The following is a 27,798-nucleotide window of genomic DNA, read 5'->3' on the forward strand; positions in this document are numbered from 1 at the left end:
TTGCTGCCATATTAAATTTTCACTTTTTATACTTCACCTCACTATTTATATTTAATAGTTGTTAACTTGGCAGCCAATGAAGAAACCATGTTATTTTAAAATGTATAGGCTATTATTTTAGAAATAAACTAGCTCTTGTTGAAGTATGAGAAACCCATCATAACTAATGTTAAGTATACTTAACATGAAATGTGCTGGTACCCTATTTTTGAGGGGAAACCAAGTGTTACATTTTTAGCTTAGTGTGTTATATTTGGTGAAAAAATATATAGTGCTCCCTTTCAGATTAATTTCTTTTCTTTGCTCCAGTTGTCATTTCCCTATAATCTCTGCTATTCTTAGCTCTTGACTGAAATATTTAAAACAAAATAAAAAAATGGGGGAAGGTTTTTGTGGGAAAGATATACCATTTTCAAGCACCTTTTACAAACTCCTCTGAAATAGCTTGCAGCTAATATTGTTTCAATACTATCAAGCCCTTTTCCTTCTTTTCTCACTAATGCACTCTATCCCAATACTTATCTGCTACACAAATTGACTTACTTTGACAGGAGCCTATCAATACAGTAATTTATTTATTTGTCTAATTCATATCATCGCCCATCAAAATGAGCTACTCTGGGCTGCAATCAGAATTAAAATATAATAAAACCAAAAACATTATTAAAATCAAAAATAAGCTGAGAAACAATAACTCATATCACTAATAAAACAAGAAGAATTCTAGGTCCATGAACAGAAGCAGATTGTTTTGAAAGGCCATCATCATCTCCAGAGGAAGTATGATCCATAAGGTACCATAAAGTACAGCAGAAAAAGCACATCTTCTAGTCCTGCTAATTAGCATTCTTTGACTGGCAGAAACTAAAAGCAGGCCCATCCTGCCTGACTATATTATGTAGGTAGAAAGAACTGAGGAGAGACAAAGCCATGCTTTCACACAGAAAGAACAAAGGTTATTGAGAGCAGCATAAATCACAGAGAAAGAAAGAGGAGGGAAAAAGTTATAATCCAGCAAGGGCTGAAATAAATTAGCCTTCAACTGCTGATAGAATTCTTTATTGACCAAGTGTGATTAGACACACAAGGAATTTGTCTCTGGTGCATGAACTCTCAGTGTACATACAACAATAGTGATAGATCATTATCATAGTCATTGTAAAAATATTTTTTTTACAATGATTGAATTTCAAGAACAAAAAACAAAGTGAAAGTAAAAAGCCCAGGCATTCTTAAGAAAATGACACTGCTGATAGGAAGGTAAATATGCTCAGTAACTTTCTGACTGCATCCAAAGGGAACTGGAATCTTTAAGACTCCCCCTTCCCAAATGGATGGGTCCATGGCTATCCAAAAGTCATCCTGAGTGCTGCCATTCAAATCCAGGGAGCAGCCATGGCAACAGAATCAGCAACTCTTCAGCAGGAAAGGGAAACATTTCTACCACTCAGTATCGGAGGTGGAGGGCATGTCTGAAAGTTTTTTGGTTCCAATTCCAAATCAGATTTTACTGTTCAAATTAAAGAAAATTATGGTTTCCTAATACCTCTATCTCTGATACACTGACTTTTTATAAAATCAAGTATCATGCATTTATATTAAAATCATTACATGTAAATTCCATGTAAATATAAATATTTCAAGAAAGACATATAATTGCCTGGAACATTTTATGCTGCCTATCATTTAGATGCAAATAATTTAACTCTATTTAATTTTGCTGGAAAGTCACTGAGAAAATAATGCCAAAAAGGAGGGAGAAAACATTTTGAAACTTCAGTGAATTGCAAATAAAGTCAATGGACAGAAAGGATAATGTACAGAATTTCTCCTGCCATATTTCTATGAATGAATGAATGAATGAATGAATACAAAAATAATGAAATAATTCTGGAAGTCTGACAATATATGTTTGTGAGAAAATATAATCAAACATTGAAATTTAGCAAAATTATATTGACTCTTTGCTAGTACGTGTAATATCCAATGGTCATTGTTTACAGCAATGTAAATGGGCATTTTTCATGGACAAGATTTTAAATGTAATATATATTGATATAGTCAACAAGCTTACTGTTTATGAGACTCCTGAACATGCTGGAATCAAATATGATGCTGCATAAATTGCTACTTTTTGCACAGAATAGCTGAATAAATGTTTTTCTGTTTCAGCATGCACTTTTGTTATATAAAATATGTTATGCAGCAGAACAAATAAGAGATGCCAAAAGAAAAAAAGCATTCATATTGGATGCAGAGGTCAAGTAAGACAGATCTAGTTTGAGTACAAAAGACATAACAAAGGATTTCGTTTAAAAATACAAGTTTTTTGGCATGAGATTTTGTAGAGTAATCTTAGCTTCACTGTCTAAAACCATGTATTTATGTAGCCTGACATCAGGATCAAACTTTTTGAAGGCAACAATATTCTCTGTTGCAGGATGAATCAGCAGAAACTATTTGACAATGCATTTAGATGGTTACAATAAAATAAAATACTTAAAAGATGTAGGAAATTGGTGTTCAAACTTTACTTTCTGCTAAGTAGACCCTGTAAAAATGCATCCAGCTAATTCAGTCTTCTCATAGCATGAATGTTGAACTCAAGTTCTGAATGACACTTCACAGAATTAAAAAAATAAAATTGTTAATCTGCCAATAAAAAAATGTTAAACTGCCAATAACAATGTTGAGAACAATATTCTCAACGTACTATTTTTTCTAACACCCTACATTTAAATAACTAATAAGAGCTAATTTTTATTTGAGTAAAAATTCATTTACTTAGAATATAAAGAATTTAAATGTATTGTATAAATATCATTGTATTAAAATAACATATGACATGATTGCAACAATGCTGTGCTAGCCAGGAAGACTGTTTATATATCATTAACTAGACCGCCTGTATCTGGCTAGATTTGTTAACGATTGAACTAGCTTCATAGTAATATTTTTAATAAGATGATATATACCTTATTTTTGGAGTATAAGATGCACCTTTCCCCCCCCCCAAAAAGAGGGTGAAAATCTGGGTGCATCTTATACACTGAATATAGCATTTTTGTCCTACCAAAACTGCCCCCTTTGCAAAAATGGACCTGCAGAGGGTTTGGAAGGCTTGCAAAGTGCTCCTGGGGCTGGGAAGGGCAAAATGAGCAAAAAGGACCATTTTTGCCCTCCCAGTCCCTAGGAGTACTCTAGAAGCCTCCCAAAGCTTTGCATGTCCTTTTTTCTTTTGCAAAAAATGGCCCGTTTTTTGCTCATTTTTTGTCTCCATCAGCTCCCAGAAGCACTCTACAAGCCTCCCAAAGTTCTGCATGTCCCCCTTTTTGTGTGGGCAAAAATAGTCTTTTTTTGCTTGATTTTGTCCCCTCCCCCCCAGCTCCCAGGATCACTCTACAAACCTCCCAAAGCTCTGCATGGCTCCTCCCTTTTTTTTTCAAAAAATGAGGCGTGCAGATGGTTTGGGAGGCATGCAGAGTACAAAAACTTTTTTTTAAAAAAATTACCTCTTCAAAATCATGGTGCGTCTTATACTCCCATGCATCTTAAAAGTCCAAAAAATACGGTATTTTTATTTTCTATATATATAAGATTTTACAACCCCCGGTATGCCCAAATATGGGAGGAAGATCACTACTTCCATTCTCTGTCCTTCGGCTCATCACAAGAGACCATCCAGGCAGAAACCCAATATTTTTACTGTTGCTTTTTTGTTACATTTGTTGTATTTGTGCTGATAAATAAATAAATAAAGGGAGACTAGTATAGATCTATTTCAAGCTATTTAGGTCTCATCAGCTAGCCATACCTTTACTGGGATTTGGACCTGGGCTATATTACATATTAGGCAGACGTCTTAGCCATTAGGCCACAGGCTCTGATCCGTTATCAGCCAAGCCAGGGTGAAAGGTATCTATTAGATTTTACAACCCCCGGTATGCCCAAATATGGGAGGAAGATCACTACTTCCATTCTCTGTCCTTCGGCTCGTCACAAGAGACCATCCAGGCAGAAACCCAATATTTTTACTGTTGCTTTTTTGTTACATTTGTTGTATTTGTGCTGATACCGGGGGTTGTAAAATCTAATAGATACCTTTCACCCTGGCTTGGCTGATAACGGATCAGAGCCTGTGGCCTAATGGCTAAATAAATGTCTCCCTTTATTTATTTATTTATCAGCACAAATACGACATACCTACATAGATATAGATATAGATATAGATATAGATATAGATATAGAGCTAGAGCTAGAGCTAGAGATAGAGATAGAGATAGAGATAGAGATAGAGATACATACATACATACATATATATATATATTAAAAATATTACAGATACTCCTCAAGTTATGTTAGGTCACTTAATGATGGTTCAACGTTACGATGACACCTCAAAAGTATTTACAACTCACTCCCAAATTTAGACAGCTGCAACATTCCTGTGGCCATTAGATGTTACAACCAACTGCAAGATGTTGTAGCATGTCTCCCACCTATCCCCTCCCCTGTCTTCCTGCCTTGTCAGATCCTCACAGGTATTGGCCCTGCTTTAGCAGTACACTGGGTTCCACATACTCCATTCCTCTCCACTCAGCCCCATCACCAATTGCTCATCTTCCTTTCTAAGTTCTAAAGAAGTTTAAAATAAGGAAGGAGGGCAGGCCACTCCATTGCCAAGCCATATGGCAGAGAAGTGGCTGATTTTTTCTGAGCAGGCTCCATTACATTCTTAATTCAAGGATACATACACAAAAATATCAATTTTCACTACTATATTTTATTTTAAAGCATCACATATTAAATGTGTGCAAGTATATTATATAATTTTTACATGCATCTTTTATGCATTCTAGAGACACAAAGCTTTTTCTCATGGAAATATTCCTTGGAATTAGAAGACAAGCTGGATCTAATTTTAATAGCTATTTTATTTATTTCCATTTCACTTTGAGTTATTTGCACTATAAAACTAGTTGAAATTTGCTCTTAATAAAAAGACTATGAACATCAGAGGTGGGCTCCTACCAGTTCGCCCCTATTGGGTAGAACCGGTTCGTCAAATCTACTGAACCGGTTAAAAGAGGTTCCAACAGTCGATCCAGAAAGCAGACCACACCTACAGAAGAGATTCCAAAAATTTTTGAAACCCACCACTGATGAACACGTTGTATTCTTGGAGTACTCACAGATTACATTTTAAATAAGATATTGGATAATGGGGAGTTAATTTAAATTATAATAACTTTGCTGCTTTGAAAATATTGTACAGTATATTGTACAGTATTTAAGGTGTAAATGTTAAATTATGTTGCTTTTTTAAACCAATCACTTTTTAATTCCACATATTATCTAATTTTATTTATTTAGCAGGATGCATTATGTAACTGTATCTAAGTCACTGTGATATATGAAAGTAAATAATCTAATCATAGCTAATGTGACTTAGTCTGCAGATAGCTGACCTACAGAAATACAAAAGCTGAGCTACTCTATGAATATGAACAGAGTTGGACAGAAGTAAGACCAGAGACATATAAAAGAAGAAATTCTGAAAACACTGTGTTAAGGCTAAAATCTAGACTCAGATGTATTAGGCTGTTTAATTTTCTGTTGAAGGTCAGATTTGCTTGGCACTGATCTGTAAGATTGTTATTAATAATAAGCATGTTATTAGTAAACAGCATGGAAGAAAACAGCACACATTTTTTTCTTCGTTTTACATCTTGTTTTCTCTTTCTCCCCATGCAATGAGTCAGATTGATTTTGTAGAAGCCTTAAATGATTACTTGCAGTATTTCTTTAAAAAAAATAATTCCAGGTTTACAGGCAAACTACTTTTGGGCAAAAATGAGTCACATTGTGTGAAATTTGTTGTACAGTTGCCAGAGAAGTAATCTTGTTCATGATTATAAGGTATTTTTTCGTGCACAGGACAGAATATTTAATTGAGTGATAGCTCTGTTCCAAATGATTTGCAGTATGCTGGTAAAAATACACTTCTTTATCACTTTGCTGCAATAACATCAATTTTCTCCCTTTATTATTAGGAATATTAATATACATAATTACAATATAATTACAATTAAAATATTCACAGCATTCCTGGAATTTCTGCAGTTCTTCCTCTGTAGGTTTGGCACTGGAATGATTCGAAAACCAGACTGTTACAACACAGGGAAAGATGGTAGCTAGTTTATAATTTCACATCAAGATGTATTTTCATTTTTAGTTGTATCACCAATAAAATTTGGATACAAAATGGACACAAAAAAAACTTGCTTCCGGATTTTAGTTCAGATCATCTAATACACATGTACACCTTCTACAACAAAAAATATGTTAGTACAGTAATTACAATAAATCTGGAAAGTAGTCACTTTCCCCCCATGGATTGTATCAAGGAGCAGGAATAAAAGTCATGCAATGTGTAACTTTTAAATCTAAAGAATGTTTCTGTTTCCAAGTGTCCAAAGGAAATACCTTTGTATTTGTTTCTATTGCTTTAAATAATTCAAACCACAGAACTATTTTATATAAATAAAACAAAAACTGTCAGAATGCACTGAAACTTTAATGCCATGCTACGGTAGGCAAAGCCCATGGTATCTTGTTTACTCTTCTGTGCTGGAATTATTACACACACACACACACACACACACAGAGACACACACACATATTTAATTCTATTTATATGGGTGTGTGTATGTGTGTGTGTATATACACACACACACACAAGTAATCACACATATGTGCCTGCACACACACACACACGAATAGAATTAAATATGTACTTATACAAAGAAGAGAATTTTAATAGTAAATATGTTGTAGTAGATTCTTTATATTAAGAAATATGTTGAACTCCAGAATGAGTTACATAATGATACCAAGACCCAGAAATTTTCTTTCATACAAAGAAGACTTAAGAACAAACAAACATTTTACCAACATAGAATATTAAAGAAAGATAGTTGCTTTGTTACAGTATCCATTGCAGCATAATCCTTACAATTCACTAATGTAATCCTTAGTGAAATGTAAATGGACATTACTCTATGTTAATTGAATATACAACGTAACTTTGCTGACATATTTCACTGATATTTAAAAAGTGTCCCAGTTTATGAAGGCTGCCCACAGTGGGTTACAGAGTGAGGTGACTTTTATAAATCTAAATAATAAACGCATACGCACAAATAAATTATATCTGAACATGACTGTTTTTGTGTGGTTATTTTATTATTTAAAACAGATGAGGCCATAATGCTGCATATAATTCCATATGGCCACAGAATATCCATTTGGGCTTCTGGTAGGAGATATTGTCTTTTCCCTGGTTATTGTTTGCAAAAAAAAAAAAATGGGGGGGGGAGAAATGTTGTTAAAGAAAAACTGACTTTGTTTTATGTCCAATCATTTCTAACTTCAGCCTTTTCATATAAAACAGATTGTTCTGTGAGGATATAGTTTTAAATGAAATGCTCATGTCACTTTCAAACAATTCTGCCTCCCCTTTAATACAAAATCCTAAAAATGTGCAATTCATTTCCATGAATCAAGAACAAATGAATAGAAAAAGGCAAATGATACATATGGACTGAAAATTTGTTTTTATTTTTGCCTTTTACTGTTTTTATTTTACAAATATTTTTATGCAATTTGTGGCATTTTTTAAAATATTGTATTCAATTCTGAATAGAGGGGAAAACTCTCTATAGCCTTATGCTTGTTAATGCTGACACTTTAAATCATAATTTAAACCTAATCCTAACTTTGAAATATTTCTATCTTTTAGGTAAGACATAAAGAAAATGTATTTCTATGAATGAGTAACCCGAAGCAATGAAGAGAACAAATCATTACTGTAAAACACTCTCTCACCTCCTTTCTATCTGTAAGCAGCTGGAAAATCTGCAGTTGCATAAAAACTGGCAGTCTGATTAAAGATCTTTCTAATTTGACAGCAGACCATCAGTCAAACTGAATTTAACACTACTACTTCTCCCACAAGCAGTTTACAACCACCAAAATATTGTAACTTATTTTTTTTTGGCATGTGCTAACTATTCAACTCTATTTCAAAAACATGACTTCACAAAGGTGTTAGTGTATAGTACAGAAAAAAAAAAAACCAGAACCTTTTCTTCTTTGAATTAGCCTGAACTTCTCTAGCCAGTGCATTTGAGTAGTATGTAGCATAAACAAATAACAGAACAAAATTAAAGCATACTATCTAGTGGACATTTGTTCCATGTAAACACAATGTCTGTAGATATATTTGTCTTGTATAAATTAATTACAAATATAATATTCTGATATTTGGGATAGAAGTATTACTTCCTAAAGCAATTGACCGGTATTACTGATTTCTATCTACTTAAATATTTTTACATTTATATGCCACTCACTTCAATCTGCAAAGTGACTCTGAACAGTTTATAATTAAAATCTATGGCATTTATTATCTAAACTGTTCCTTTAAACTCCAAGTGGATGACAAGAACCTAACAAAAATATCAGATTATTATGCAAGCTAAGGACAAAAATATTTATAAAATATTTAGAGCCGAGGTGGCGCAGTGGTTAAATGCAGCACTGCAGGCTACTGCTAGATCAGCAGTTCAGCGGTTCAATTCTCACCGGCTCAGGGTTGACTCAGCTTTCCATCCTTCCGAGGTGGGTAAAATGAGGACCCGGATTGTTGGGGGCAATATGCTGACTCTCTGTAAACCGCTTAGAGAGGGCTGAAAGCCCTATGAAGCGGTATATAAGTCTACTGCTATTGCTATTGCTATATTGCTATAAAATATATGGACACTGAATACATATAGTTAATTGCCTGTTCAGAAACAATTTTAATATCCATTCTTCTTTTTACAAACTTCTCAATTAACAGTCATATCTTAATCAAAATAAAGCTGGAAAGGACATTGGAGGTCTTCTTATCCAATCCCTGCTCAAACAGGAGACCCTATACTAAGGTGACCAGACCTCCCGCTTTTGGCGGGATAGTCACAATTTTTCAAAATTTGTCCCATGTCCCGCTGCGTATTCAAAAAGTCCCAATTTAAAAAGGACACCGTTAAATTTTTTTTTATTTCTCTGAAGTGTCATTCCCGATGTGGCCTTTAGAGGGCAGTGGTTTTCCTCCCTCCGCTCGCAGCCCTCCCTCCCCTCCTGCTCTTCCGATCATATCTCCCTTCCTTTCGATCTGGTTGCTTTTCTCCGGTCTTCTTTTGGGGAGGGCTTTAAAAGTAACGACTAGCACCTTGAAGTGTGTCCGAAGACCAATGGGCAGCCAGTGCAGCTCGCAGAGGATAGGTGTAATGTGGGTGTACCGAGGTGCACCCACAATTGCTCGTGCGGCTGCGTTCTGGACAAGCTGAAGTCTCCGAATACTCTTCAAGGGCAGCTCCATGTAGAGCGTGTTACAGTAGTCCAGTCTTGAGGTCACGAGGGCGTGAGTGGCTATTCGGAGGTCCTCCCGGTCCAGGTAGGGTCGCAATTGGTGCACCAGGCGGACCTGGGCAAAGGTCCCCCTGGTCACAGCCGACAAATGGTATTCTAAGGTCAGCTGTGGGTCTAGGAGGACTCCCAAATTGCAAACCCTGTCTGAGGGGCGTATAATTTCACCCCCCAGCCTGAGAGATGGAGTAGTAGCCAATCTTTGGGAGGGAGCATCAATAGCCACTCGGTCTTGTCGGGATTGAGTGCAAGCTTGTTCGCCCCCATCCAGACCCTGACAGCCTCCAGGCACTGGCACATCACTTCAACCACTTCACTGAGTTGGCACGGGGCGGACAGATACAACTGTGTATTGTCTGCATATTGGTAGTATTTAGTCCCGTGTCGATGTATGATCTCACCTACCGGCTTCATGTAGATGTTAAATAGGAGGGAGGACAGGACCAAACCCTGCGGCACCCCATACTTGAGGGGCCTAGGGGTCGATCTCTGCCCACCGACCAACACCGACTGCGACCTGTCCGAGAGGTAGGAGGAGAACCACCAAAGGACGGTGCCTCCCACTCCCACCTCCCGCAACCATCGCAGAAGGATACCATGGTCGATGGTATTGAAGGCCGCTGAGAGGTCAAGAAGCACCAGGATAGAAGAGTGACCCCTATCCCTGGCTCACCAGAGATCATCGATCAGCACGACCAAAGCAGTTTCCGTGCTGTAGCCAGGCCTGAAACCAGACTGAAGGGAATCCAGATAATCGGTTTCATCCAAGGACTATCGGAGTTGAAAGGCCACCACTTTCTCAACAACCTTCCCAACAAAGGGGAGGTTGGAGACTGGGCGATAGTTACTCAAGATGTCTGGATCCAGAGAAGGTTTCTTCAGGAGGGGTCTCAACACCACATCCTTTAGGAAGAGCGGAAAGGATCTCCTCCCGGAGAGAGGTGTTAACTATCGTCTGGATCCAGCCACGTGTCACCACCCTGCTGGTCGAGACCAGCCAGGAGGGGCACGGGTCCAGTATACAAGTGGAGGCACTCACCGCTCCCATGGCCCTGTCCACTTCCTCAGTAGCGACAAGTTGAAACTCGCTCCATAAACTCCGCTCAAGACCTTCCCCCGGTACCTCGGCTGGCACCGTGCAATTGGAGTCCAGGTCTGTCCGAATCTGAGCGACTTTATCCATTAGAAACTGAACAAATTCCTCAGCTCTACCTTGCAAAGGATCATCCGCGTCCATCCCTTTCAAGAGGGAGCGGGTTATTCTAAACAAGGCGGCTGAGCGCGATTCAGCGGATGCAATAAGAGCGGCAAAATGTGCACATTTCACCGCCCATATTGCCACGAGATAGGCTCTGATATAGGCTCTCATCAGTGCTCGGTCTGACTCAGATTTACTGGCCCTCCAGTAAATGCCAGTGAGCTGGGCCGTACCCGTGAGCACGATGGCCTCAGAGGCCCCCCAGGATCCGCTGCCTTTGCTGTGCCGCCTGGGAGACCCTGTGCTGCTCTCCCCATGCCCTAATTGTAAGGCAGCAATCCTCCCTGGCAGCCTTTGCAAACCGCCTTCCCCGCGGTCTTTGCAGAGAGATTTCTCCATGTTTTGCAGGAATCCGATTCTGTCGCTCGGTTTTATGCAGCTCCACCACTTTCCAGGGCTGTGGACTGCAAGTCCCAGGATCAGGGATGCGTCGCCTGCTGGCTGGGAATTCCGGGAGTCTGAGGTTGCTAAACTCTGAGGCCGCTTCCTTCCCATTAGCCCCGGATCCCCAATATCGCCGGCCTCCCCTCCCCTCCCCAGCGCTTCCCCCTTGACTAGTGCACCAGGGTCCGAGAGGATTCAAAGGTTTGAGAGTTTTGGCTGTCCGGTTTGTCACCTCTTTGGTGGAGTTTCACTTTCCTTCCTTTCCTCAGATCCCTCCGTCTGCTCCGGTCCCTTTCATCGGTCCCATCATCCTCCCTCCCGGTGTTTTAAGGCATGCAGGATGTCAGCGAAGTGAAGCAGGCAGAAGCATTTAACAGATGAGTTGGAGGTTGACCAAGGTTGCGACCGGTGCAAGACCACCAAATACAGGAACCCTTCTCTCAAGCTGATGGTCAACGTTTGCGGGCACACTCTGTAAGTGTCTCTGGCTTGCAGAGGAGCGGTGGGAGAAAGGCAGGAAGCTCCGCTGTTAGGGTTTGGAGTCTCCGCAGAAACTGAGGATGGAAAAGCCCAATACAGAGGATTTCAGAGGATCTCTGCAATAAAAACATTGAAAGGTGAAGCCGCCAAGCTCCTGCCGGTGCCCCCGCCCATGGCAGAGGTGCCTCCCCCTCCACTCAGAGCACTGCATTACCCCTGCCCCCTCCACCGTGTTTTTGAGGAGCCATGAGGCCGCGGGAGCCAGTAGGAAGTGGCAGAGGGGGCGGGAGCAGGAAACAAAAGGCCCCATGGCTTCTTAAAAGCATGGCGGAGGAGGAGGCAGTAGCAGCAGGGGTAATGCGGTGTCCAGCTCAGGTGCTCCAAGTGGAGGGGGATGGAGGTGCCATGGGAGGGTGCACCAGCGGGAGCTTTGGCGGCTTCACCTCAGCCACAGTGCCAGGCGGCAAAATTTTTAATCAAGAACACACTGCCCCCCCCGTCAATGGTGTCCAGTTTTACCAATTTTAAAATCTGGTCACCTTATTGTAATTGTAAGAAACTCTTGCTGATTCCAGTAGAACGTCTAATGCAAACTCACAGGATGCTTAAATCTTGCCTAGGGAGCCAGCCTGGAAGCCCCACGGTTCTTCTGGTAGCCAAAAGAGGGTGTGGGAAGGCCACATATGGGGGCCCTGCACCCTGTTTTTGGCCTGGAGGGCTTCCTGCAGCACACTGCTGGCAAAAATGGGGCAGAGGGAGCTGCAGGCAAATTATGCAAGCCTCTGAGGTTGTTCATAAGAGTAAAAACTGCAGTGATATTGCAAAATTTTTGGACTTGTTTTGAGACTTGTTCATAAATGGTAGGGGTCGCTTATCACATAACTTCAAACATTCACTAAGGGAACACTTGTAACCCAGGGATTACCTGTATTATAGCCAGAAGAAAATTCCCTTTATTTCAATACGACTTCTAGGTATGAAAGTAGAGGATACATTTTTTTAAAAATTATAAGTATAATTTTCTTGAAATATTACCTGTTGTCAGCTTACAAGCTTCTTTCTTTTTTCATTCATAGAAATAAACACACAAGTATACAAAGATGTTTATCATATAAAATAAGTAATATTTTTACTAAGGAAATGCATTGCCATGCAAGTAAAAATGAGACTTATTTTATTAAAGGACATCTTCCTTTTGTAAGCATGTCACATTAATATCGCATTAATTAACATATCAGTCTTGGACCATCAGAAAAGTAACAAGAAAGAGAGAGAGAGAGAGAGAGAAGAGAGAGAAAGAAAGATAAGGCATCTTTGTGAGTCTAGCATCAAAGAAATAGGAACAACTCAAACAGAATAAAACATCAGATTTATTGATTTCATGTTCTGGATACTGCATTTTTTGCAGTATATAATGCTCTGGCATTGTGACAACCTCATCACTGAACTGAAACACTAATCTGCAAATTTACTAGCAGATTGTGGATTGAATATATAAAGCCTTAGTTTTGTACAGACTTGTCCAAACCACATAAGTAACTGAATAATATTAGATGATAGATAGATAGATAGATAGATAGATAGATAGAGATAGAGATAGAGATAGAGATAGAGATAGAGATAGAGATAGAGATAGAGATAGAGATAGGGATGGATGGATGGATGGATGGATGGATGGATGGATGGATAGATAGATAGATAGATAGATAGATAGATAGATAGATAGATAGATAGATAGATAGATAGATATAGAGATAGAGACAGATATATAGATATATAGATACACATATATTCGTAGATTTTCATGGGTACAGGTATGCAGGTCTTGGCATATTCGGGTCTTTTCCCGTGTAAGATTGAGAGTATCTTGGCGACATTTCAATGAGGTACCACTCGCCATCTTCAGGCCGGTGCCTTCAGCTTCATGCTTGTGCAAGCAAAGCGTGATCGGAGCTGTCACCTTTCTATAAATATTGGTGGAGATGTGTGAAGTGCTAGCTTTGTTGCTGTAAATGGATTGGTTGGTTGTGTTGTAACATCTTGATTAGTTTATGGAGTTGATGTTTGCAGATTAGTTGGCTGTTTTGTAACATCCTGTGTGGCTGAGGTACTGGCTGTATGCCTATTGTTCTTTTGTGTTGTAACAACCTGGGTAATGGGCTGTGTGATGACATCCTGAGCTCTAGTGTAGTGATATCCTGAGTCCTGTGCTGCAACATCCTGGGAGGTTGGCTGCATTGTAACATCCTGAGCCTTTGCATGGTAACCTCCTGAGATCTGTGCTGTAATGTGCTAAGTAGATGGCTGTAGTATAACATCCCGGGCTTTGGTTTGGCTCCGAGTTTGCAGTCTGGCCATGTGTCCAATTGGGCATAGAATGGCTGTCTGAATATTATACTTAGTGAATAAAAAATAATTCATTTGAAAGTAATATTTTAATCATATTAATCCTATTCTCTAAACTTGTAATCATCAGGGTCAAGATACTAAGCGGACATCTTCAAAATCTGAATATTGGAATTTTGTTATAGATTTTTGATTTGTCTGAACAATCTCTTCCAATGACTGTTCCTGTCTTGAACATTGGGCGCTATCTACACCAGATGGAACTTGAATAAATCTAGCAAATCTATTAGTATGCTTTGAACGGGCCATTTAATTTCTGATATCTGCATTTATTTGAGTAAATTGCCTTTCGTTACCAAAAACCTTCACAAAAAACTCCTTATTCTATAGCCTAATACATTTTACAGGTTTCTACTTCAATGAGCATTAGGAGTCTAGCAAGCGATCACTGCATTTATAGTTACATTGTAAAATGGATGAGTTTTTTTTTCCAGTTTGGCACTTTCACTTGTTGTACACAGACTGGTTGGCTCTAACAAAAGGCAAAAGTGAATTGTTGGCTACAAACAAAGCAAAACAAAAATCCTTGGAAAGTTGATTCATTCAATATATTTCCCTGTCATCTGTCACACTCCCAAATGAACAATGAACTGGTTTTCTGCTTCTCACTTTGCAAACTCTTGCATAGCATGCTCTAAACTATTGTCTTTAATAGCACTGACTGAGAACAGAAAGGACTACTTTCCCCCAAGTCTGAATTCCTTATGAAAAGGAAGTTATTAGTCACAAAGCTACTTGAGAAGTATAATGTGAAGATTTTGGAAATCCTGAAAATTAGAGTTCTGAAGACTCATTGGATTGAGAACATCTTGTTAATTAAGTTCTGAGGAGAAAGCAATTGCTGCTATTGGAGGATAAAGTTCTAGGAAAATAAATGGGATACAGAATATCTTAAAGCCGTTCCCTAATGGTACCTACCATGGCACTGACATATCCCTTTTCTACTGTGTTCTCATAATATTATCTTGAACTTGTTCTCTGTCTACAAATAACACAACCTTAACTGATTCTTACTGTAGCTGGACTGATATTATAGTGGTCCTTCTTCACCTGACTCGGAAACCATCCAAGGACAAATTCAAGATTTGTATAATCTGCTACATGTTGTCATCCTTAGCCTTGGAGAAAAGTTAGTAACTTGAAAGTGAGGCAATAAAACAGGATATGAATTGAAAATGGGACAGAAAAATGTCATAATGGCATTGTTTTCTGCAGACTCAAAAATCAATGGAAAGCACTTTATCACAACAGGGAAGAAAGGCTTTAGCTGATTTACTTGCATAGCAGAAATTTAAAGAGATTTCTTTGAGTGATTGCTCTATATTCAAATAGTACTTAACCATTATACAGTACCCTTAGACACTATCAAACTTCCAATGAAGACATATTTCTGTCTGGGGTCTTAACAAATGCTATTCATCTTTAAATCTTTCTCTCAGGTAAAAGAGTTTTTCTCAAATCTAATGTACATTAAAGCATGGAAAATGTATTTTAAAACTTTCACAATTAATTTAACACATGATTCACAAAATGAAATCATTAATGATTCTTTTTTCTTAATTACTTGTAAAGCAATTCTTAAGTGGTCTATCTAAACTACATCATAATCAGAGGGAAGCAGTTCATTCCAGAGCCAGTTTATATCCTTCTCTCTCTCTCTCTCTTTCACACACACACACACACACACACACACACACACACACACACACGTATAAATATAAATAAAATAGCTGCTTATATATCAGTGTTGGTGAACCTTTTCAATACCAGGTGCCGAAATGGGAGCATGCGCTTGTACATGGGGAAGTGCCGGAAACTGGAAGACCAGCTGCCTGATGTGCATATGTGGGAGTGCCAGAAACCAGAAGAGTAGTTCCCCAGCTCGCATGCACCCACCGGGAAGCTGAGAGTCCAGTTTCCACCGTGCACATGCATGCCAGTCAAATGGTCTTCTGATTTCTAGCGCATATGTGCACACAAAGCTCAACTAACCAGTGTGCATTCACACATTGGAAACTGGAAGCACAGCTTCCCAGAACACACATGTGTTCCAGGGAGCTACTCTTCCAGTTTCCAGTGCTCCTGTGCGCACGAAGAGTAGCTGGCCGGCGCACATATGCACACTGGAATCTGGAAGAGCAGTGGGCAACAGCTGGCATGCCTGATGAGATGGATTGCATTCCACTTCTGGCATGTGTGCCATAGGCTCGCCATCACAGTTATATATGCATGTTATATCTTAATGAGATAATACTATCTTTTCCCTCAAATCATAAAATATAATTCTATTAAATATCTTTATAAATACAAGATTTTTAAAGTAGAACTATGTCATAAAATTATAGATACAAAATGACACTCCAGTATAAGGAATGCCTGTAAACATATGTTTAACATATTTCCTGTCACTGTCTTGTTATTTTTTCTCTTTCAAGTTAGCTTGTTGAGGTTTTTTCCCCTGTCAACTTTTTGTTTCATTGATCTATATGACCAGAGATTTTTCTGTGGAAATTTTATACATTTGATTTGTTACAATTTTTACCTAGGGTAAAGACAGCCCATCCTCAATAGTTCACAGAGTATATTGTAGACACAGGTAGTAGAGTCCTCAGTCTGGCAAGACTTTTTCTATAGGTGTGAAATAATACAGCTCAGCTTGGAAGCCATGTGTGATTCTTGGCTTGGGGTTTGACAGAATTCATCATCTCTGGGAGCATATGTGCTTCTACCACCTTATACTTTCTTCCTGTTTATGGAATTTCAATTTCGAACAACAAGAAGCAATTGGATTTACTCTGTTCTTAATTAATGGTCAGTACTCAAGAAGAGTGTTGTTGTATATTGAGATGTTCAACACTGAGAATTCACAGCCAAAGGTACTCTTACAGCCCTGATTACTGTAATATGAAAACAACCCACTCAATTTCTTGTCCATTTAAAAAAGACAATTTGAAAACATTTGGAAAAAAAAGAAAAGGATTATTATGTAAAGTCCCTGAAAGTCAAGAGTATATGATTGTCAACATACATCAGAACTAAAAGATCGTGTTTCCTGAAGGTGTGTTATAGAAAGGAATATATACAAAATAGTTATATGATCCAAGCATAATTGCAATTCAATTTTATTCCATTTTGCTGTGTTTGCTGATAGAGTGCATTCAGTGGGCCATGATATGACTATTCATTTAAGTGGCAAAGGTAAATTGCCAGGAAAAACTGTAAATATGAATGGGTAGGGAAATTATATTGTATTTTGTATATATTTCCTATCTTCTTATTTTATTTGTGTTTGTATGTTTGCCATGTAGTTCTAAAACTTGAACAAAGTTAGCATTTCACTTTTACTTTGTTTAGTCTAAATAAAGACCGTGTGCCAGTGTCATCCCTTTTCTTTCTTTCTTTCTTTCTTTCTTTCTTTCTTTCTTTCTTTCTTTCTTTCTTTCTTTCTTTCTTTCTTCATTCCTCTTTTTCTTTTTCTTTCTTTCTTTTATATATGGGGCTTGGTTGCCCCTTACTTAGTCAAGAGCCTTACTTAATCAATCATGCAATTGTGCAATGTACAGCATCATAGCACAAGTAAAAAAAAATGTTTGAAAGAAATCTACATGTTTGATTTACTACGTTTGAAATAATTCACTATTTTTCTAGATCTTTATATCTAGTATTATATTTTGTGCAGCTTGTACAAATAAATGATAAAAGAGAAATAGATGAATATGAACGAAGATTAATATACAATAAGTCTTCCTATCTGCATCCAATGCTAAACTTAAGAAATAGCGATGAATCCTCAAACCTTAGAATCAATTGGTTTGCAATAGAACTCTAAAAGCTTAGGAGAATGTGGAAGGATTTTTAAGCAAGGATTTTAAATGAAATTTAGGATTGGTATATATCCAATGAACTATTTTGGATCAGAGTGGAATGTTTTATGTTTAAAGTTTTCATAGTTATAAAAATATGTGTATTGTAATGACCCAACACTTTTATAAATAATAATGCACAGACTGTATGTCATAGTCCACAGAAAGTGCTATTAAAAACTGGCTATTTATTATCAACAGCAGCTATGTTTATAGCAATGCTTGGAGATATTTTTCAGTTTTCAGTGTGTAATACCACAAATATTATTGCTAAAGCAAATAGAACAGCCTGATAAAATCCTTTTTAATGCCCAATGAAAGTTAAAAGGAGATGTGTTAAGATATCATAATGACAACAGCTTTTCAGAGGACTACATTTTCCCCAACAGAATAGTGTACTGCCCTTTCTAAAATTCACTATTTCGTTTTTGTCATGACCAACTAACTGGGCAATTCATTTATAATTCCTTATAAACAGAGCTTTGGTACATAAGTATTCATGCTCACAGCAAATGCTTAAAATGAATAATCCACAATCACTGCCTTTAGATACTGCTAGAATGTGGATGAATCACTTTTCTCTGTAGTTCACAGACTAAAAGGGTAACAAAGAATTCCATGCATTTAATTCTTCAAGGTAATAGAGACTTCAGATGTGAGCCAAATACACAACAGGTTTCTCCATATTTCCTATTGGTAATCCGTGCCACATTCCTAAACTGTTTCTGAGCACAAGTCCTGGGTCTCTTGTATTGTCCTTTTTGTCATACACCACAATGATTGGTTTCTTTATAAGTATCCATGGTCAAACGTTTTCATATTGTGAGCACCTCCAACTACTGGAAAATCAACATGCACCACCATTTTTAAAAATTCAGTTTCATTCTGTTATCAAACTTCATATCTCCATTTATGGACCTGAGATACAAGTTATGCCTAATGTGGAAGGGAAAATTTGAAGGAGGGATGTGAAAAAAGGGAAACCACAGAATGAATATTTAGGTTAGATATTTATTTATTTTACCAACTTAAGGACCACCCATGTTTTAAAAAAGAAAAGTAGAAAATCAAACTATTTGTGTCTCTAAAATTACTGTTCCCATTATGACCCTCAGATACTAAAAATAATACTAACAGTATTCTGATCAATCATGCAGCTGTGGGAATTCTTACCAAGAGTCTGAGACATAAGGTCTAGCTGGAGGACCAAAAACAAGCAAACAAATTAACAACAACAACAACAACAACAATCAGGATTAGAGAAGACTGTTTGGGTTCTTTCCTAATAAACAAGGGATTGATATAGGATGGTTTTTACAATTGTAAATATGCGGCTTTTTGCATTTGACTGATGGTGATTTTGTCAATTTTTAACTGTTTTAAATGTTGTTGTTATCATCATCATCATCATCATCATCATCACCATCATAATCACCATCATCTTTGGTGAGATTCACAGCCTTGGTTGGTAGCTCAATACCTCGAGTCCTAACCAAGGACCTAGGAACTGGTAAGATAACGTCAGAGTATATAAGTTGTTCCAAGTAGGGTGGTTTTTTTTAAATAGAGTCAGAATGTTCAAGTCAGGTAAATTTAGAATTTTCAAATAGTGTGGTAGCCCTTTAGGTATTGCTCCCAGGGCTCCAATTACAACTGGGACAACACAGTTGCTCAACCTCAATTTGCAAGTCCAGGTATTTTGTGATTTTTTTCTTGCTGTTTATCTTCAATTCATGCATCAGCAGATATTGCAATGTCAATGAACCATACTTTTTTCTTTTCAACTATTGTTATGTCAGGTGTGTTGTAGGCCAAGTGCCTGTCAATCTGGATTCTGAAGTCCCACAAGATCTTGACTTTCTCTTTCTCTAAAACCTTCTCAACCTGATGGTCCCAGTGGTTTTTGGTGTATTCAAATCCAAACTTTTCCAGTGAATAATCTAGGCAACGCGGTCATGGCATTGTAGGTAGTCAGTTTGTGAAATTTTGCTGCACCCACTGATCAAGTGGTCAACTGTCTCATCTTTCTCATTACAGAGGCGACATTTGCTGTTGGTGGTAACATGTTGAATTTTTGCCTTCAGTTTGTGGCTAAGGCTTGCTCTTGAGCTGCCAAAATAAACCCCTCTGTTTCAGTACTCCTGATCTTAACCAGTTCCTAGTTAGTTTTTGGTCAGCTTTACTGACCAAATACCTTTCAAGTATTGGCCATGCATAACTTTGATTTTCCAATTTTCATCTCGCTTCTCAATTACTTCTTTCTTATATTCAGCTTTTAACTTGGTTGTCTTCAAAAGGCCTCCTTTATTTATTACCTTAATCATTGGTTCTTCACTTTTCTGGATGTAATCATTCAAGCTGTGTTTTTCTTCTTCCACAGTCTGTTTTACTTGTAGGTGTCCTCGACCAGCCTCTGCTCTTGGTAGATACAATCACTTTTGAGGTGCAAAGCATGATTCATTGTCATAAGCTTCCTTGTTTTTCTGTCCAAATTGTTCAACTCCACCTGGGTCCAGTCAATTATTCCTGCAGAGTATCGAATCATAGGTATAGGCCAGGTATTTATGGCTTTTATGATGTTTCCTCCACTCAGTTTGGACTTTAATATCTTCCAAATTTGTCAAATGTACTTGGCTGAGGTTAATTCCTTTACTTTATTATGCATTAAGTCAGAGGCCTCTAAAATCCCAAGTACTTGTAGCCTTCTTCTAGTTTTACTGCCTTTACCATTTCTTCATTCTCAAGTTGTATTCCATCATCTTCTAGGACCTTGCCTGCTTTGGTGGCCATTGTTGCACATTTGTCAATTCCAAAATGCATACCAACGTCTTGGCTAAATTTTGTGCTTTCAATTAATAAAGCCAGTTCAGCTTTTATTTTACCAAACAGCTTCAAATCATCCATGTACACCAAGTGTGAAATTTTCAGTCCTTTATTTGCAAGTTTGTATCCACAGTTCACTTTTTTCAAAATGTTGTCAGTGGTAGCATTGAGAGTACAAAAAGTAGGCGTGAAAGGGAATCACCCTGGAAAATGCCTTGTTTAATTTCAACTTCACCCAGTTCTTCTCTATTAGCCATAAGCTTCATTTTCCAGAGGTTCATTGAAGTTTCCATGAATTTTTGTATGTTGCTGCTGATGCCAAAGATTTTCAGGCATTTCTTGATCCAGCTATGGGGAACTGAATCAAATGCTTTCTTAAAGTCTATCCAAGTCATGAACAGCTTGGTTCATCTTTTCTTTGATTTCTTTAGGATTAGCTTGTCAATCAGCAGTTGGTCCTTTGTTCCTCTTGAATTTTTGCAGCATCCTTTCTGTTCTACAGGAAGCAAGTCATTTCTTTCCAAGTATCCATAAATTTGGTTTGCAATGATACCAGTAAGGAGCTTGTATGTTGTTGGCAAACAGGTAATTGGCCTATAGTTTTCAGGGTCCTTTCCTTTTTCTTTATCTTTTTGGATCAAAAATGTCCTTCCAGTTGTCATCCATTCAACATTTTCAGGTGTTTTTAAGATCTGGTTCATTTGGGCTGCCAATCTTTCCTGCATACTTGTAAGTGACTTTAGCCAGTAACCATGTAGTTCATCTGGTCCAGATGCACTCCAATTCTTCACTTTTCTTGACTGCCTTTGCATCATTTCTTTTGTTATTTTCACATGTTCCATTTTATACACTTTAATGGAATCCTCAACCTGCCTGATTCATTTTGCATTTCTGTTGTGGCTCTTGTTGTTTTCCCACAAGTTATTCCAGAATTTCAGAGCTTTCTCTTTATCAGGCTTTTTATTTGTTGTTACTCCATCTCCACTTTCTAAGCTCTTATAAAACTGGTTTGCTCTGAACTGTGAGCTTTCCTGAACTGAGTTACTCGGTTTTCATACCTTTTAATCTTTCAGCAATGGCAACAACCCTCTGCTTCAGCTCTTCAATTACTACCGCAATTTCCTTATTCTCCAAATTGTATCTCAGACCATTAGTTACTTTCTCTTCAATTCCTATTAATTCTGCTGTAGTGAAAAATTTGTGGCTTAGAATTACACGTTGTTTGTCCATTAGCCTTTGTTCACTGATATCACAGTCCGTGTGGTTCACCTTCCAAATCTGATACATTCCTTTTTGAAATCCATGTTTTGCTGGCTCAGACTGATAGTAAGCTTTCATAATAGAGATATTTTCTTCCCGAGTCCATATTTTTCACTTTTTCTCTTTTTTTCCAGCATCTGTCAGCTCCATGCACTGGTTGCCTAGCAGAGGGAGCTGAACCCTGTAGCTCATTTTTGCGCAGAATGCCGAGGAGCCACAGTATCCAACAGAACCCTTGTTAAACCGGTGATGGTTCAGCCGGCATAAATTTCTTTTTTTTTTTTTTGTATTCACCATATTTGAATGGGTTGTGGAGCAAATTTTGTCTGGCCCTTCACCTGAGACCTGTCTGATATGGTTGCACCTGTTCAGCATAGCCCTTAGGATCATTAGAGCGTGAAAGCTCCTCCACCACAACGTGGTAAAGCTCATTATTATTGTTGTTGCTGTTGTTGTTGTCTTTGTAATGCTGGTCTATGACCGTAATATATTAAAATCATGGAATTATCTGCATTATATAGCATCATGAAACAGATTTGCTCAAACAGATATCCACACATGTGGAGATTCTGCAAGCAGAATAAATTATATCTATTCACACATGCACATAATGCAAAGAAAAGTTTGAGTCACAAAACCCCCATCTTTGCATGTTTCCTAGGATTAAAAATATAAGTCCTGCCAAGTAATTATTTTTATTGATTTTTTAAATTTAGTTCTGTAAAAGAAATGTCTCCTGAATTTTGACATTTCTTTCTCAATTTCATGTCTTTCATCTTTTCTTGAAGGAGAAGATATTTTAGCTCAATTCATGGTTGTATTGTGAGATTTTTATATTTAATTTAGCTGTAAGATGACAATGTAGTATATGCGATTTCTTCTCATTCAACAGTAATCTCTCCAGTTTTGCAGTTTGTAGTCAACTTTATAAACATGCTTTCTATGTTTCAAATAAATCTCAAGGGAAGTCAACATAAGGAAAGTTTGCCTTTAGAACTATTTCAGATCAGGAAGTAAGAACAGTGTTAAATAATAATAACAACAACAATAAGGATTAATTGCAACAACCAATCTTAACATCACTTCACAATAAAAAAATTCAGAAAATCCACCAAAAGCATTACAAATATTTTTATTTCCTAAGAAGAACAAAAATAACAACAATAAAACAACAACAAATCAGAACCAGACGTCTCTACTGATTGATGGAAAAAAAGAGTGTAGGAAATTGAAGTACACATTTTTCAGTAGTATAATATTAGTATTATTTTAATCAATCAATTTGGAAACGTTTCTAGGCATATGTATTTAGTGTCTTACATTTTTGTTTGCAATCACTTTTGATACTTTAGATTTTTTTTTCTTTTGTAGGAGGCAGATTAAAACCTGGAAAGACTATTAAAAACCAAAGAGATTTGGATTTCTTTCTTTAGCCTGATTTTTTAATACAAGCTTGCCACAATGATAATCAGTATGGCACATGTTATAAAATGTACATCCTATGGAGTCATTTTGAACTGTATCTGTATTTCCAGCATTTGTGTTTAACTGCCTGGTGGAGTATAGAGAGCTGGTTTCCTTCTGAGACATAGCAGTGGAACTATAACAATGTAAAGCAGCCAAGAGCCCAGAAATCTGAAGTAACTTTGCTTAGAAAAGAGGGGAAAGCCATTTTAACTCAAAATATGTGTACAAAAATGCTATTGTAAAAAAACTTCACAGACTGAAATTACTTTGATATCTTTTGGGAGACAAACATTGCCAAGCATGGTCTCTCTAGGAAATTCTTGATTTGATTTGTCAATTACTTCTTTGGAAAGTGGAAGAAGGCCCCAGAGGATCAACTATCCTTGAATTGATACTAACCAATAGGGAAATCTTAACTGATGAAGTGGAAGGAACAGCAAAGTGACTTTAATGGTATAGTTCTTTATTTTAAAAGAAAATAAAGTAGAGAAGAGTAAAATACTAATCTTAGGATTCAAGAAAGTCAATTTTAATTGTCTTGGAGTAACAAAATGTAGACTTCCATAGAAGAAGAAGTGAATGGGAAAGTAGATAAAGATGAGTTGTAGTATTTAAAAATGAGATATAAAAAGAATAAATGCCCTGTAAAGTAGAACAAAGTTAAAAGAGCTGATATAATAAAGTTTTGAAAACTTCATGTATAGGGCAGGAAAGTAGGATAGATCATTAAGGAATAAAAAGTTTCTAGAGGCTTGAAACACTATACCTAAATATTAGAAGAATTTAAACTGTTGATTTTATCACTAAAACAAATGTATAATCATTTTTGTCTCCTAATAGTGTATAGTCACCTCATTCTCAATGAGAGTAATGATGAACCAAGGCTGCCGGTGTTTTTCAAAAGTTATTTTTTTTTATTTTTCAGTGGGAGGAGCTAAGATGGAGGACAGGAAGCAACAGCTGTAAAGAACTCTTCCAAAAGTAAATTAGGTTTTTATTTTTTTTAATATATGTGTGTTTTTATATTTTTAACTCATTTTTAATCTATTTTTAATCTATACCGGACTTTTACAAAAGCACATATAGTGTGGCTACCATTTGTTTAGTTTATTTATCATATTTAGAAACTACCATCTTCCTTATAGAGTGATTCTGACTATAAATATATACATATACATATACATATACATATACATATGCATATGCATATGCATATGCATATGCATATGCATATACATATACATATACATATACATATACATATACATATACATACATACATACATACATACATACATATATATATATATATATACACTGAGCAACAAATGGATCAAAATACAAGATACTTCAGGCTCTTCTCTGTTGTGGTATAGCAAAGCATTTCAAAGTATCTTTTGACATTCTAATTAGTAAAATGTTAAAAATGGGCATGTTGGCATGATGATTAGATAGTTACACTATCTATCTTGAAAATCATTCATAAATAATAATTCATGTGTCAGGTGCTGCTTCATTTAATAATCAGGAAAGAAACCACTCAACTCCATTTGGTTGAAATTAAGTGTACTTTTACTAATTACAAACTAATAGTAGCAAAGCAAAGCTGAGTCTGGCTAAATGGGTGCGGCAGCAATGAATATCATGTATAGTTCAATCCCCTCCCCTCAGTCCATAGTCCAATAATATTTCACCCAACTGTCAGGTGGGAGATATTTCAAAAAACATCATCAGATGAAATGCTGGACAGTTAACCTTGGCGGGAAACTCCCTTCCTCCACATGAACAAAGAGATGGTCAGGACAGCTTCTAGAATATTCCTCCAGCACATAATGATTCCCCTCCCAAATACCATGCCCCCCTCCCCGTTTCAATGGCAGCCGAAGCAGCAGCAAGGCAGAGGCTGACATCCGGCCCTCCTCCAGAAAAGGGCAATCAAGCCTGCAGAAACGAAAGAAACACAGACAAACAGACAGACAACATGACACAAAAGAGAGATATGGGAAGGGGGGGAAAAAGGAAAATTAGCAGTCCATCCAAGAATCAGGGCTTGTCAGGGTAGGTAGAGTAGAACTTGTGGAGCAGACGAGGAGCCCGAAGAAGGGACTTGTCAACCCATTCAGTGTGAGATGGGGGAAAATGCTTCCAAGCCACAAGGTACTGAACACGGTTCCTTCATTTATGAGAGTCCAAATCTTTTCAAACCTCAAAATGCTGCTCACCCTCTATCAAAGTGGGGCAGGTGGAGGTGGAAGAGGAGCCCTCAACGGAGAAGTAAGTTCAGGCTTCAGGAGATTAACATGAAAAACAGGATAAACTCGGCTGAGATGCTTAGGTAACTGGAGGTGGACGGAGACAGGGTTGATGATCTTGATAATTGGAAATGGGCCAACAAGTTTGGGGCCCAACTTCTTCGACTTCTGAGTTGTTTGAAGGAACCTAGTGGATAAATAAACCCGATCATCAACTTTATATTCATGGGGCTTAGTCCATTTTCTATCAGCATGTTTCTTATGAGCGTGGTGTGCAGCATCCAGAGCCTGGAGTGTCAAAGGACATACTTCCCGAAGGCAGTCACTCCATTCGGATAGTGAAGACACTTGTGACTTCTTGTGAGGAATCTCTGGAATGGGCACAAAATCCTGTCCATATACCACGCGAAAAGGGGTAAAGCCAGTGCTACTGTGCACGGAATTGTTGTAAGCCACTTCAGCATGAGGCAATAATTCCACCCAATCATCTCGCTGGTAGTTGATGAAACAATGTAGATATTGTTCTAGCACAGAATTAGTCCTCTCGCAGGCGCCATTAGTCTGAGGATGGTGGGAGGAGCTTAATCCCTGGGTGGAGCCAATCCGTTTTAGGAATTCTTTCCAGAATAGGGAGGTGAACTGAACACCCCTATCTGAAATGATGCGGTCGGGTACCCCATGCAAGCGATATATATGTGAGATCATCAAAATGGAATGACATATTTCTTCATCAAAATGGAATGACATATTAACTAGGGTAATACAAGGTTTGATTTCTGATCCTCTAAAATGTTATTATTAATGATTTGAATGAGGAGGTGGCAAGAATTGTAGATGCCTCAGAACTAAATGAGACAACCAATATGCTAGTTGTCAGAAATAAAGCTGAAACTACTAAAATAAGTTAAAAATTACATGAGGGGATAAAAATGATTTATTTAGAAAATAAAAAATAAACAGAATTAGACCACAGTAGTTTTGATTTCACTGGATTTGAATTTCTTCACAGTTTGAGGCATGAAATTCAATAGTCTAAATTCAGATTTATTCCAATTATTATTCTTTGTTTGTAATATATCATTTGTAAAAATTTTAACAATAATAAAGTGTTCAAATACATGTTTTACAAGAAAAAACCCCATAAAATATAAATGATTACACTGCCTTTTTTCTTTCTTCTGAATTTCCAGTCTAATTCAAAATATCGGCAAAGGTAAATGGTGAGATGGCAGGAAAGATAGAAATTATGAAGAGAACTAGACAAGGATGTCCACTATCACCATTATTATTTATACTGACACTAGAGTTTTTGAATAGAGAAATACAACAAAATAAAGAAGTAAAAGGGATAAGGGTCAAGAAAGAAGAATATAAATTACAAGCATTCACAGATTATTTGATGTTTACTATGGAAGATCCAATAGAAACCATTAGTAAAAACTAGTTGAAATAGGAGTTGACCTTTAGTTCTCCAGCTGGACAGATGTGGGGGATGTGAACCTCTGAAGAGTGCCACATGAACCCTTTTGACAACCGTCTCTGAGATCCATTTTTGGATCAGAACCCCCTGTGGGGTGTGTGTGAAGAAGGGACAGCATCTCATCAGACCCCGAAGAGTGCAACAGGTCCCTTTGTAGGTCAGAGATTTAGACATTTAGACATTTTTAGACATTTTATTAAGATTTATAGGCCGCCCTTTTCCCTGAGGGACTCAGGGCGGCTTACAATCACAGGGAAGGGGGTGCAATATCAAAGACAAACAATGTGCGAACAAAAGAAAATAATAAAACACAACTTTCATTCAACAGTCAACACTCGGGCGGGTAATTGGGAACCTATCCCAGGCCTGATGGGAGAGCCATGTCTTGAGGGCTGCGCGGAAGGTCTGGATGGTGGTGAGGGTACGGATCTCGACGGGGAGGTCGTTCCACAGGGTCGGAGCTGCAACAGAAAAGGCTCTCCTCCGTGTAGTCGCCAGTCGACATTGACTGGCAGATGGGATTCGGAGGAGGCCCAGTCCTGTGCGATCTAATCGGGTCGGAGGGAGGTAATCGGCAGAAGGCGGTCTCTCAAGTACCAGATCCACTACCATGGAGTGCTTTAAAGGTGGTCATCAGTACGCCTGAAGCGTACC

The sequence above is a fragment of the Thamnophis elegans genome, chromosome 9 (genome assembly GCF_009769535.1).
Source record: "Thamnophis elegans isolate rThaEle1 chromosome 9, rThaEle1.pri, whole genome shotgun sequence".
Taxonomy (NCBI): Eukaryota; Metazoa; Chordata; class Lepidosauria; order Squamata; family Colubridae; genus Thamnophis; species Thamnophis elegans.